Source organism: Trichechus manatus, unplaced genomic scaffold (genome assembly GCF_000243295.1).
Source record: "Trichechus manatus latirostris isolate Lorelei unplaced genomic scaffold, TriManLat1.0 scaffold00039, whole genome shotgun sequence".
NCBI lineage: Eukaryota > Metazoa > Chordata > Mammalia > Sirenia > Trichechidae > Trichechus > Trichechus manatus.
Genome location: NW_004443975.1, coordinates 5037683 through 5051187, shown reverse-complemented (window position 1 = coordinate 5051187; position 13505 = coordinate 5037683). Strand labels below are relative to the sequence as shown.

Below are 13505 nucleotides of genomic sequence, written 5' to 3'. Positions count from 1 at the left end.
ATGGTAGACTCATGGTATTGGATGGAGAACAACCTAGATAGCTTTGAAAATACTAGAGTGGTGAAACAGAAAAGGATGATAGTCTTCGAAATTCTTCCAAGAGGTCTTGTGAACCTCTTCTCCCCTTAACTTTATCCAGCTTAGACCGGTACAGGAATTAACATGTTAATGATGCCAGTTCTTACTCAGAATTTCTGAGGTGAATCCCAGTCCTCAGCAGACAAACTGATACACTTTACAAATTGCTCCATGCTTTTACGTCTTTCTTAGTTTAACAAATGACATATAATATTAGTTGTTATACTTTATAGACTACTTTTCAGTTATTTACAACTGGATTTTCCTCGTCTGGAATGTATTGGTCCGTATGTTGTGTGAAACTGTGTTCTCTTTGTCTTTGTACGCTGGTTTCAATCTCCAGTCCTTCACAAATAAGTGTCCGGTATTGGAAATAACATCAGCTTTGGATTCATATAGACTAGCTCACATCCCAGCTTTGCACCTTACCACCTAATGACCTTTAGCAACCAATGTTTTCAAGAGTACCACTCATGTAGGAGCATTTGGAAATGTTTGTTGGGAGCGTTTTTGCGTATCACAATGACTAGGATGGTGGTAGGGGGGTTGCCGGGGCAGGGATGCTACTGACAGTTACCAGGTAGAGACCAAGCATGTAAAATACCTTGCAATATGTTGAACAGTCCAGCACAGCCTTAGTTTTCTCATTTGTAAAATAGGTAGAATAAAACCTACTGGACAGGAATATTATGAGGATTAGAATAATATGTATTCAGCATGCTATCTGACACTTATTATTAACTAAACTGATATTTTTCTAGGAGGTAGCATAGTATAGTAGGTTCTGCCACTTACTGAATGATCTCAAGCAAATTACTCAACATTTTATGCCTTAGTTTCCTCATCTACAAAATGGAGATATTAGTAGTACCCACCTCATAGGATTGTTGTCAAAGTTAAGTGAATAAATAAATGTAATAGTATTTGCCCTCATTATTAAATAAATTTAATAAATAAATTACATACCTTACTAAATAAACTGAATTAAAATAGTAGTAAATAAAAATAAATATATTACCATTATAAGTATTTGCTATTATTATTATTACCACCTACTGTGTATCAAGCATCAGTAAATGTATCATTCTGTTTTTCCTTTTATTGATTAGCTTCCCTTTTATCCCATTGTTTAATTTCTGTTCTTCACACGTGAGAATGTTCTGTTCTTCTAGGCACTGTGTTACCTCATCGATTATTCCTACTTTCTCTGAATAACTACAGAACTGGGCTATTTCACAAATGCTAGAATATCCTGATTGACGTAGTTTCCCCCCAACAAGTACATTTATCAGTTTCTGGAAAGAAAATATGCTTATTCTTAGCCAAGTGATTAACAGCATGAATTTTGGAGTCTCAGAAGACCTGGAGTTTGAATCCTGACGTGCCCTTTTCACAGCATCGTATCAGGGGATCAGTGATGTCCATGTGTTTTATTATTGGTGATGGTAACCTCGATCACTTGATTAAAGTGGGCTGTCTAGTAGGTTTCTCTACATAAAGTCACTATTTTTCCCTTTGTAATTAATAAATATCTTAAATGAAATACTCTGAGACTATGCAGATATCCTGCTTCTCCTTAAACTTTCGCCCACTGCTTTTAGCATCCATCAGTGAATATTGTCTAAAACAGTTATTACTCTGGTGTTCTAATGGTGATTTTTGTATTTCCCTCCTTCTTTTTACATTTCCTAATTGGAATTCTTCTGTAAGGAAGAGTTAGTCTTTCTCCCTCATTTGTTTATGTATGTGTTTATTTATTTATCTATCCACCAGCTGCTCCTTTGAAACCCTATGGGGTAGTTCTGCTCTGTGTTGTAGAGTCTCTGAGTCAGAATTGACTCAACGGCAACGAGTTTGGTTTGGTTTTGGTTTTATGTTAGTTGAGTCATAGAATAAAAGAAATATCCATGACTTCCCTTAAATGTATCTGGTCTTTTTTTTTCCCCATTTAACAATTTTTATACAAACTGTTCTGTGACGTTGGTTACAGTTAGCACAATGTGTCAGCATTCTCATTATTTCCATTCCGTTTGTTCTGTTTCCATTGATCCAGCTTCCCTTCCCCTCCTTGCCTTCTCATCTTTGCTTTTGGGTAAATGTTGGCTGTTTAGTCTCATATAGTTGATTGTTTAAGGGAGTACATCACTCATGGGTGATATTGGTTTTTTATAATCCAGTCTATTATATGGCTGAAAGATGACCTCTAAGAGTAGCTTCAGTTCCAAATTCAAAGGGTATCTTAGGATGATAGTCTTGGGGGTTCTTCTTGTCTGTATCAATCCATTAAGTCTGACCTTTTTTAGGAATTTGAATTTTGTTCTACACTCTTCTCCCATTCTGTCCAGGACCTTCTGTTTGTCCCTGATCAGAAGGGTCAGTGGTAGTAGCCAGGCACCGTCTAGTTCTTCTGGTCTCAGGTTAGAAGAGGTCATGGTTTGTGTGGGCTGTTAGTCCTGTGGACTAGTTTCTTCTTTGAGTCTTTGGTTTTCTTCGTTCTCTCTTGCTCCAGATGAATAGAGACCAATGGTTTTATTTTGGATGGCCACTCACAAGCTTTTAAGACCCTAGACACTAGTCACCAAACTAGGATATAGAACATTGTCTTTATAAGCTGTGTTATGCCGGTTGACTGAGTTGTTCCATGAGACTATGGTCCTAAGCCTTTTAACCCGGTAAACCAGCCCCACAAGTTGTTTGGCTATGTCTAGGAAGTCTCCATAACTGTGTTCCCTATGTGCTTTATTATATATATGGATATATGTGCAGCACACACACAGACATGTATATACTTAATTATACAGATACACCTATACATGCATGTTCATGTACTCGCAATATGCTCTCCTATGCACATATATGCATACATATCTACCTGCATAACCACACATGTATTTTTTGGCTGTTATTACTGTTGTTGCAAAATTGTATGTTACAGCATTTACCGAAATGTCCCCTTTTTCTCATGTACTTCTTAGTGTTTTCATTTACTTTGGTCAGATTGTGCAGACTTCACCCATGTTTGGTATTGCCTTACCCATCACCCAAAATAAAAAGTGTCTACTATCTAGAAAGTGATCCCCCCAACCTCCCTCTCCCATCCCTGGTAACCATCAAAGAACATTGCTTTCTGTGTATATATCTATTCTCAACTTTTTATAATAGTGGGGCTACACAATATTTGTCCTTTTGTGATTGACTTATTTCACTCAGCATACTGTCCTCCAGACTTATCCATATTATAAGGTTTTTTGCGGACTCCTCGTTATTTATAGTTGTGTAGTATTCTATTGTATATATGTACCACAATTTGTTTATTTATCCGTTGATGGGCACTTAGGTTGTTTTCATCGTTTTGCTATTGTGAATAATGCTGCAGTGAACATAGGTATGCATATATGTATCTATTCTTTCAGAGTCCTAGTGGCATAATGATGAAGCGCTCGACTGCTGAATGAAATGTCGGCAGTTAGAACCCACCAGCCACTCCATAGGAAGAAAGACCTGGCGCTCTGCTCCCATATAAGATATCATCCTAAGAAACCCTGTGGGCAGTTTATGACTCAGAATCAACTCCACAGTACACAACAACATCTATTTTCTTATAATATTTTTTGAAGCTCTAGAAGTAATAATGAAGAATAGTATTACATATTAAGATGTGTGTATATTAAAGGAGTTTATATTATTAGTTAGTGTAGTTTTGTTTCAAAGTGCTTGAAATCCAGTGTAAACTAGCTTGCCCCAAAGGGAATATATTGACTCACACAACTCAGAAGTTTAGGAGCAGGGATGGCTTTAAGGTTATCTGGATCCAGGGGATCAAATGACACCATTGTGTATTTCTTTTTGTCTCTCAGAATTTCTTTTCCACGTGGCAGGTGTGATGGCAGCTATTATCGCAACCTTGGTGGAAAGAGGTGTATTCCTCAATAACTCTGACAGAGAATACCCTTTGAAAGACTCTGATCAGCTTGTTTATGGTCATACGGTTCTCTCTGAACCAGTCATAGTGGCCAGGGAAATGGAATTCTGTGACTGGTGAGGACTGGGTCATGTGCTCATTCCTGTTAGTAAAGATGGAAGGTCAGTTCCACCCAAACCATATATAAGTTTCTCAAGAAGGGTTCAGTTATCATGAGAGGGGGGAAGAGATGCTGGATCAGATAAACAAATAATATTATGTTCACCAACCTGAAGATAGAAGCCTGTTGGTGAGCAGTCGAATGACAGTAAGACATTAAGTAGGTGTAGACTTCAACTATATTATACCTATTTAATGTCTTATTGTCTAAAAATATTTTTTTTTAACTTCCGTTGATGATACTTAGGAGATAAAAGAAGTGGTAAGAATTGGATTTTAATGACTGATAAATGAATAGTGGGTATATATGTAACAGGAGGGACCAGTCCTTGGAGAAGGACATCAGGGTTGGTAAAGTAGAGAGTCAGTGAAAGAGAGGAAGACTCAACAAGGTGACATGACACAGTGGCTGCAACGATGGGCTCAAGCATAACAACAATTGTGAGGATGGCACAGGACCGGGCGGTGCTTCATTCTGTTGTACATAGGGTCACTGTAAGTTGGAACCAACTCGACGGCACTTAACAACAACAACATATAATAGGAACTTTTAAGAAAGTGACCTTTACTATTTAGACTATCTTTAGACTTTTGTAAAGGAGAGGACAATGATATCAGCTACTATTTATTGACGGCCTACTGTGTACCAGGAATTAATGCTAGGCCATTTGTATCTTTTTTTCATAATCATCATAAAATGTAGACATTAAGTACCCCCGTTATACAGAAGAGAATGTACTAATTGTGGCCCTTATTTGACTCCAAACCTGGGATTTTTACAGTAAGCCCTATGGGGACAGTAAAGGAGTCTAGATCTTACTAACTACCCCAGTCACAGAAGCGTATTTTTGTAAATGTCCTACGGTCAAAAGAACTATCTAGAGGGCACAGTTTAACTAGAAACCGTTTTCTCCTTTACTGAGTGCTTATTATGGCTCACCCCATTTGGGTGAGTTTATATTTTCAGAGTCTTGTGGTACATTCCTAAAATACTTAAGGAACTATCAGATGTCAACATGGGAGATGTCAGTTATTATTTTAAACATCTTGGTGTAGGATTTCAAAGTGGTGTTTTCAGTCCTCGGGTTTTATCCTACTTTTTCCTAAAATCCTAATTAAAATAATCAACAGAGTATTAAAAAGAAAAAAATCATATCAACAACAACAGAAAGATGCTAATCATGTATATCCTCGTCCTACTACCTCTCCTCCCTCTGTGGCTACTACTGTAGCCCAAGCCACCATCGTCTGTCTTATTGACTACAGATGGTGTCCTACCTTTGTGCGCAGACTCCTTACATGCAATTCTCCATATAGTAGCCAGGCTGAAACTTTTAAATCTCATCATGTGCGTTCCTACTTAAAACTTATAAGTTTTTTACAAAGGTTGGCCTCCAAGGCTCTGTGTGAGCTGCCCTTCTTGTTGACCTCATCTCCTATTACTTACTTTCTAGTGGCTCTAGCCACACTAGTTTACAGTTCCTCAAAAATAAATGTTTGTTTTCTTGAATTTTCTAAATGCTTATTTTTTTCCTTTTTCTTTGCTTTATCTCAAATGTCATCCAGCTTTTTTTTTTTTTTTTTAAGTATTGTTTTTGGTGAAAGTCACACAGTAATTTAAGTTTCCATTTGATAATTTCTGCACAAACTGTTTAATGACGTTAGTTATATTATTGACAGTGTGTCAACATTCTCTTTGTGTTTTGGTTGTTCTGTTTCCCTGGTGGAGCAGTGGTAAATAGCTTGGCTGCTAACCAAAATTTCAGCAGAGTTCTACTCTGTCCTGTAGGGTCCCTGTGAGTCGGAATCAATTCAGTGGTGTCGGGTACGGTTTTACAGGTTTGTGTTACTCTATTTTCCCTGTCAGCTTATCTTCTTATCTTTGTTGACCTTTTGGTCTTATATAATGGATTTTTAGTAGAGCACAGTACTTACAGGTAGTATCTTTATTTTTTGTGCCACTCTGTTATTTCTTTGAAAGTGATCTCGGGATAGTTTTGGTTCAAAGTGCAGAACTGAGGTTTCTCTGAGGGAGAAGAAATTCCACCTGTGGATTGCAGCATCAGCTCCTGCCCAAGAGTTTCCAGCCTCTTCTTCCTGAGAGTGTACTCTATGGATTTCAGACTTTCTTAGTCACTGCCTATAATGGTGTAGACCAATTCTTTGAAAGAAATCTATTGTAATTAATCTCTAAAATAGTTTCTTAATAATGTCTTTCCCTGGTGGAACCCTGACTGATTCAGATTTTGATATTGGAGAGCGGGGTGCTACTGTAACAAATACCTAAAAATGTAGAAGTAGTTTTGGAATTGTGTAACGTGTACAGGCTGGAAAAATTCTGAGCAGCATGATAGAAAAAGCCTAGATTGTCTTGAAGAGACTGGTGGTAGAAATATGGACATTAAAAGTGATTCTGCTGAGGCCATTAGGACATCACCAAGAAGTTTTGGAATCACAGTGCATTGCGCTTTTATGTTAAGGAACTCCAGGAAGATTTCTTTTCCATCTTCTGACCTTTTTATCCACAGATGTACATATGGCCTTCATTCCCCAGCCAAGGGTCAGGCCCTTTCATCAATCATTATCCTGATTAATTTACTGAACCAATGTTCCCAATGATTTGAAGTCAGGTTCCTCATTGTCATCCTAGCCTTGTGAATTTTTTAGGGCTCTTTAGTGTATGGGAACCCGAAGGGGCTCTTACTGGCCCACCCAACCTCTGGTAATGCTGCATTAAGACCTCTGTGTCAACCCTATCAATACCAGTTGTATTCATCCCATTCCTCAGTAACCATTTAAAGACTTTCACCCTCCTGGTATGGATTCCTTGACTATTCCCTTTGTCCTTCTTTATTTTCTTCTGAATCACTGTAACTTTCTTAGCATCTTTAAGACCCCTAACAGGAAGCTGAGACAACAAATCTGATAGGACTTCTCCGACTGTTAATTGATTTTAGAGCAATAAGGTGGCTACTTGCAGTGTTCCTGCGAAGGGGCTCCCCTAATCACAGTAGTTACCATGACTTGGGTAAGGGGCATGTTAAGTAGATGAGCATCCCGATTATTGTAAAGCCAACCCAGCATGGCTTGCATACATGGCATATCAGCTGCTCAATAGTTTTTGGCATTTAAAGGAGGGAAAGGATAGTTCCCCTCCTCAGGGTAAACAAACTTTACAGCGGCTTTTATCCAGGCCACCGGGTTGTCTCCTTAGAACAATCTGCTTGATGTTTGGATCATGTGCAGCCATCTGTGATTGTTCAGTAATAAGCTGTGAGTCTTGCATCAGCCCAAACATGCTTCTCCATTCTACAGCATTCAGAACCAAGGAGACTGCTCCCATCTTATAACTCGTGCAGTCGATTTCATTAAAGGTTTTTTAGGAAGCTGATAGTCCCAATCCACCAAATGAGACGACTTATTCACACAGTACCCCCTCGTTTCATTAGTTACTGGATTTTGCCACCCTGCCAGTCAGACTTGCTTCTTGGTGACCAGAGGCTGTAGAAGTGTGCAACCTGTTGGTCCAGCATAATTTTTCCCTTTGAGGCAGCCCTGAGGCTAGTGGGCACATCTTGGACTGGCCGAAATCTGAGCTTGGCACAGTGCCAGGTCCTTCTCACTACTCTCCTTTACTTTCATTTTAGTTACTACAGACAGAAATAACCAAGAGGTTATATAGTTCTCTTGTTTCTCATTAGTGTGCATCTCTTTATGTATCCAGTGAGCCAGCTTCTCAGGAGTTGAGCATGTCATTTCTAAATTCATCCGTAACTTTGACCTACAGTAACTGAGGGCAGTGCAGCTGCTGTCTGGGTGACTCAGTACCTGTCTGAGCCTCAGAGATCCATCATCACTGCCCATCTCCTTCTTATCCCAGACAATCCTTTCACCATGTTTCTCGAACCTCCTGTTAAACGTTGCATCACTGACTGTGGTTTATTGTAGGGAGCAGATAATGAATGTGTTCTGTTCGACCTGCTGTAACTTCATCAGCTGTCATTGTGCTGTTGGAGGTGTGCTTTCATTGATTTGTGTTCTGTGGCTGCTTCTTGCAGTTGATGATGCTTCTGTCATTCTTTAGCAGCAGGTACTGAGGTCATCATTCTTTCATTCATTATTTACTCATTCATTCTTCTAATAAATATATCTTGAGTCACTGATTATTGGCTAGGTATTATTATAGATACTGGGGCTATGTGAATGAATAAAACTGAAAACATTTCAGCTCCTTTTGAACATTACATTCTATTTAGGAGACAATAAACAACATATAAATGAGTAAATCATATAGTATGTAAAAACTAATACATACTGTGGAGAAAAATAAAGCAGAGTAGGGAAATAAGGAATAGTGACAGTACAGATTTTTGTGGGTTAGCAGATTTAAATAGGATGATCATGGAAAGCCTCAATGAGAAGGTAAAATTTCAGCAAAAATTTTAAGAGGTGAGGAAGAAAGCCATTCAGATATCTGGGAAGAAGAATGTTCCAGATAGAGGGAACAGCAATTGAAAAGGCTCTGAAGAAGGAGCATGCTTAGTGTATTCTTAATCTAGCATGACTGGTATAGACTAAGAATAGGATGTAGGGGGATTGTTTAGGTATTTGTATGTATTGTAACAGTGGGCTCAAACATAGCAATGGTTGTGAGGATGGCACAGGACTGGGCAATGTTTTGCTCTGTTGTACACAGGGTCACTAGGGAGGGGCAGAAGGAAAGAAGGGCGATGCAAACAAGCGACACACTCTACAGTGTAAGGAAGACTAGGATCCAGTGTGATTGTATCATGATGGAAGACAACGAAATTCATGTAGCTGGGAAATTCATGAGTCGGAACCAACTCAGCGGCACCTAATAACAACATGTAAGGATATTAGTTTTACTTTGAATGAAGTGTGAAGCCTTTGGAAGTTTTTAAGCAGTGGAGTGACATGATCTAATTTTTAGTTTAGTAGTACCACTTTGGATGCAGTGTTCAGACTAAACTGCGGGTTGTAAGCAGGGAGCTTATTAAGAATTAATTGCAGTGTTCCAGGTAATTGCTAATAGTGGCTTGCATCAGGGTAGTTGCAGTGAAGGTGGTGAGACATGATCAGATGGATGTATTTTGATATAGAGACAAAGGATTTTCTGACAGATTAACTATAGGGTGTGAGAGAAAAGGAGTTGAAGATCATTCCAAGTTTTTGACTTGAGCAGCTTGGAAAGTTGGTGTTGTCATTCACTAAAGTGGAGATGGTTGTGGGAGAAACATGTTTTTTTTTTTTTGAGAGAAGGTTAGGAATTAGGTTTTGAACTTAACCCAATTTGATATTTCTGTTAGATCCTCAAATTTGAGACATCTATTAAACATCCATGTTGAGTAGGCATTTCTCAAATTTAGGGAAGTCTGCACTTGAGGTATATATACATTTGGAAGTTCATCAGTATATAGCTTGTCATTGCCATTTGTCTGAATGAAGTCACCAAGGGAATGAGCGTACCTAGTGAAGAGATCTGAGTACTGAGTCCTGGGGCACTTATAGAAGAAAGGCTTGTAGAAAAGGAACCAGCAAGAGATTGGGGGAAAAAAAAAACAATGAAGTGGGAGAATATCAAGAAATTATGATGTTCTGGAAACAAGGGAAGAACATGTTTTCAGGAGGAGGGAGTGATTCAGTATGTCAAATGTTATTAGTAACTTCTATTCTCTTTGAGTAGGAAGTAAGATCACATTTTGAAATTGTGAAGGACTGAGGTTGAGGTAGAGACAACTTAATGAAAAGCTTCTGGACTTGAAAGTCAAATCCCAGCAGCTTAACTGGGCAAGATAACCTTGCGGGGTTAGTGTGTACATTCAACATGGATTCCAGGCGTGGTAGGAGGCCTGGGACAGATTGGAAGCAACTATACTGGTGAATTAAAGAGTCACCTAAATAGAGATGGGTGAAAGAATCCCCAGAGGATTTAGCTGAGCTTGGAGGGACAGTTGTAATGGGTGCTAGTCAGAATGTTTATGTGATTTTTTTTTTTTTCTTTAGATGTGGAATATAGAGAGGAGACAGTAGAGATTGACTTATTACAGTAATGGGAATTGGGAGAGGCAGAAGGAAAGAAGGGCCATACAAACAAGTGACACACTCTACAGTTTAAGGAAGAGTAGGGTCCAGTATGATTGTATCATGATGGAAGACAAAGAAATTCATGTAGCCCTCCATCCAAGTAATATTTGGAATAGGAGCATCAAGAACGAAGTATCAGGTGCAATAGTTGAGAAAGGTGAGATAGTGTTCATAGATAACAGAGAACAATTGTGTTTTCATTTTCTCCATCAAGGAGAAAAAATCTTTAGAAAAGAGAATAGAGATCAAGAAATAGAAACAGAAATCAGGGGTCAGTGAGAAGACAGTCTGACAGCTGGAGAGTGGGAGCAATATTAGAAGTCAGTATCTGGGCTAGTACTCAGTTTTCAAAAGGTGGGGGGAAGTTAAATCCTAGAAATTTAGAGATTGATAAGTGTGACATCTTTCCTCTGGAAAAAATACAGATTGCTAACATATGGCTTGTGAAGACAGAGAAGAAGTAAATAATGATCACTGGTAGTCATTGTAGTTTAACTAAGAATAAAGTGTACCAAGGTAACAACTTTCTCCTCTTCTTCCTCCTTTCTCCCCAACCCGCTCCGTCTCCTTTTCTTTTCTAAGTCTTATTTATTTCTCTGGATGTTGTTGTTGTTGTTAGTTGCCATGGAGTCAATTCCGACTCACAGTAACCCCATGTGTTACAGAGTAGAATGGCTCCATAGTGTTTTCTTGGCTGTAATCTTTATGGAAACAGACCGCCAGGCCTTTCTTCCGTGGCACTGCTGGGTAGGTTCAAACCACCAACCTTCAGAGTAGTAGTTGAGTGCAAACCATTTGCCACCACCCAGGGACTGAACAAATGAAACGCTTTAGACATGATGTGTTTTGATTTCAACTAGCTTCTTGACAGAGTCAGTCACTATAGTCTTGTGGTCAAGATGGAAAAAATAATGTGAACAGAGTAAAAGTACCTAGTTAAGTAGATACTAAGCTGTTTAAAGATGGGAGGCAGTGTTGTGAAGTGGAAATGATCATTAACATTGATCTTAGATGAGGATCAGTGTTTACTTTTCCACTTAGAGCTTGAGCAATTTAACTTCCATGAACCTCCGTTTCCTCATATAAGATGGGACTTACAAAACTGGCTTTGCCGAGTTGCTACAGGGTTTGAAGGCAATGACACCCTTGGTGTTGTTGATCATGGGTGGAGATAATTCTCTTTCTCTTCTTCTCTGCCATCTCCTTCCCTCTCCCACCCCCCAAAACAAACAAAAAACCAACCAACACAAAACCGTAAATGCGGCAGATGAAGAGAGAATTTTAGATCACGTAGAGAGGGAGCCCTGGTGGTGCAGTGGTTAAGAGCTACAGCTGCTAACCCAAAAGGCTGGCATTTCTAATCCACCAGTCGCTCCTTGGAAACCCTGTGGGGCACTTCTGCTTTGTCCTATAGGGTCACTATGAGTCGGAATCGGCTTGACGGCAATAGGTATGGTAGCGAGTGAGTGATAAACGGGAAGGGTTTGGGAAAATAAGTATGAGAAAGAGGACCATTCTCCTGCTTCATACCCTGAAGAAATACAGTCCCATTCCCACTAAAACTTTTTTTCTGTGAAAGAAATTAGATTTAAAAAATATTCGTTATTTGGTGTTTTACCGTGGATGAGTATATCTTTGTTTCAAAAGCCTTTTAATGAAAACATTTTTATATTTATATTGTATATCCAAGCATTTATAGCACTCTTCATTTATGATAAGCGAATGGATTTTTCCAAATGCATCACATTGTTTTAACTACTGTTTTATCACTGTTATTTTTAACTTTTGTTTTGACATGTTGCTTTTAACTGTAATTAAAAATTATTGGCATCTGTGTTTACTTTTCAGCTTGAGCATACCTTATCTTCATAGCAGAAACTAATCAGTATGTGAAATACAGCACCATTAGATCTGCATTAACAGGAAAAAATTCTAAACTGATCAAATGTAAAATACGGCAGAAAATACATTTTAATATAGAGAATAGATTTTCATGTATGAAAGATATGCACGTGGTATTAATCGCAGTTTCATGAGTACAACAAAGAAATACTGTTTTTTCTTTTGTTTCCATGAATCTTTACTTGTTGCCTTTGATGTGCTAAGGCCGATCACAGAATTTAGAAACAAAAGAAAAGAAACTAATCTTTGCTCATGAAACTTCAGTGATTTGGAAAAATAACTATTGATTACAATATAGAATAGGCCTGTTTTTAAAAGAAATAGAATGAGATACCCCCACAGAAATACTTTCTGAAGCACTGGATTATCTTTTCTGTTTTTGTTTCATACTTAACCTTTTTGAGTCTTTTCCTAGTTTACTGACCCATATCACTTAAGATCCTAATGCATATCAGGGTGGTATTTGTTCCCGGAATCTCTTTCTAACCTCCTAAAGAAATATTTCTTTGGATTCATGTTCATATTGGAGGCATATACCTTTTATACCTTTTAGATTATTACTGTTGATTTTCTCTCTCAAGACTGTCCCCTTTTTTCCTGTTTCTGCTGCCACCATGATAGCTCCAGCCATGCTCCTTTGTTTCCTGGAGTACTACTGTGGTCTCCTGATGGATTCCTCCTGTTTTTGCTGTCTTTCTCGTAGACATAAGTCAGGTTGTGTCACCTCACCCCCACTTCTCCTACCTCCACATTGCCCAGTTTAAACTCCTGTAATAGCTTCCCGTTGCTCTGGTTTTCCTTCACCACCCATTTAAAGTAGTGGAGCCCTCCTCCCCTTATATTTTCTTAATACCAGTTATTAGAATTGGTAATTATTTCTTCACTTAAATATTTACTTGTTTGTTATGTCTTCTCCTCTAGCCTGTCAACTCCATAAACAAAAGGGCCATGTTTTTTTATTCTTTTAACCACTTTCTACCTACACCATCCTCAGCGTTTAGTAAGTGCACATCAAAGATTTTGTTTTTCTAATGAATGAAATGGATTCTGTATATCACACATAAAATAGCCACTCATGTAATGCTTAATTACGTATTTTATATTCATAAGCTGTAGTAGCCCCTTCTCTGCTTTGTTTTTTTCCATTAACACTGATTGCCATTTAACTAGAATGAAAGTTCCATGAAGGCAGGGACTTTTGTCTCTTTTGTTCTTTGCTTCATTTTCAGTGTCTAGAACAATGCCCAGTATATTTTTGTTACATATTTGTTAAATGGAGAAGTGAATGAATGAACTCCCACACACCTGACATCTTAAAATTCATTCCTATGATAAGCAG

General features: G+C 38.4%; 1 protein-coding gene across 6 annotated transcripts in view; it reads left to right on the top strand.

Annotated features, from left to right (window-relative positions):
* AKT3 (AKT serine/threonine kinase 3) overlaps window positions 1–13505 on the top strand; it is a 137175-nt gene that overhangs the window by 8083 nt on the left and 115587 nt on the right. The window lies entirely within an intron of this gene.